Here is a 1,367-nt window from a genome sequence, read left to right as displayed (position 1 = left end):
CAATAAATATTGTCCATGCATTAACAATTTTCTTTTAACATTAAGGTCAATTTATAATATATTTTACGTATAATATTTTTAATATGCTTAAAATTATGAAACGGTTTCCGAATTAGATATAAGGTATACATTGAAATTAATATTTCCTAAAAAAAAGATATCAGCATATATTGGATATTGATTATGAATTGATTATTGATCAGAACAGATTCAACAGAACAGATTACGATAGTTATTGATTATTCGATTGTTTTTGCAACTGATCATCATCATGAACATTGAATAGTATTAGATGTTGTATTCATTACGATTAAGATTCAAGTAGCCGGGTGGCGCAAGTTATTGTTAAGTGAAAACTACGGACTAAACAAAAAGTGCATTATAGTGATAGTGTAGTGCAATGTCCCTCACATTTATGCGAGTGGAAACAGGACTTGAAAATGCCTGACAAGTGGGGCCTCAGGCCTGTTAAAAGACCTAGGAATGATTCCGAACAACAGGCAGCGGTGCCCCTGAGCAATCGATATGAAGTTCTACAGAACAGTGATGAGTGTGATAAGAATAATATCAATCAGGATGAGAAAATGGATGAGAATCAGGATGTAGCAGAGAAAGTGCAGGAAGAGAAGTGCAACACAATCTCTGGAAAGAAGAAAAAGATGCCACCTATAATCATCTCGCATGAGCTGGATGATTACTCAGGATTTGTCGCAACTCTAAAATCCTTCATAAAAGGGGACCCAAAACTCCACTATTCCCCGAAAAGTTTGGCTATTTATGCAGAGAATGAAGGAGATTATTCCACACTAATAAATGAACTGGACATAGCAAAGTGTGATTATCATACGTATCCGACAAAGGAGATGAAGACGAAGAAATGGTGCGTAAGGGACTCCCGAACATACCGAGCAAGGAACTTGAGGATGACTTAGACCGCCAGGGAGTTAAATGTCACAAAATAACAATACTGAAGACTAAGACTAAAGGCGAGCTTCCCACAGATCAACCTATCTACCTAATAGACTTTCCGCACCACACGGATCTTAAAAAAGTAAAGGATATCCGCTACCTGTGTTACGTACGAGTACACTGGGAACGGTACAGAAACAGGAGAAAGATCACCCAATGTCACCGATGTCAGCCATTTGGACATGGGACTACATACTACAGAAACACTCCCAGATGCGTTAAGTGCGATGAAGACCATCTAACAGCTATATGCAAGAGGACTAAGGAAATTCCTCCTAAATGCGCAAACTGCGCATGGCTGCATCCGGCGAACTACTCCAAGTGTCCAACATATCTCAAACACCTGGCCAAGGTGGAATCCAGACGGAAGCCCGTGCAAGAGAGACAACCACAGAGGA

Source organism: Belonocnema kinseyi, chromosome 7, assembly GCF_010883055.1.
Source record: "Belonocnema kinseyi isolate 2016_QV_RU_SX_M_011 chromosome 7, B_treatae_v1, whole genome shotgun sequence".
In the NCBI taxonomy this organism is placed as follows: domain Eukaryota; kingdom Metazoa; phylum Arthropoda; class Insecta; order Hymenoptera; family Cynipidae; genus Belonocnema; species Belonocnema kinseyi.
This window is presented reverse-complemented; position numbering follows the sequence as displayed.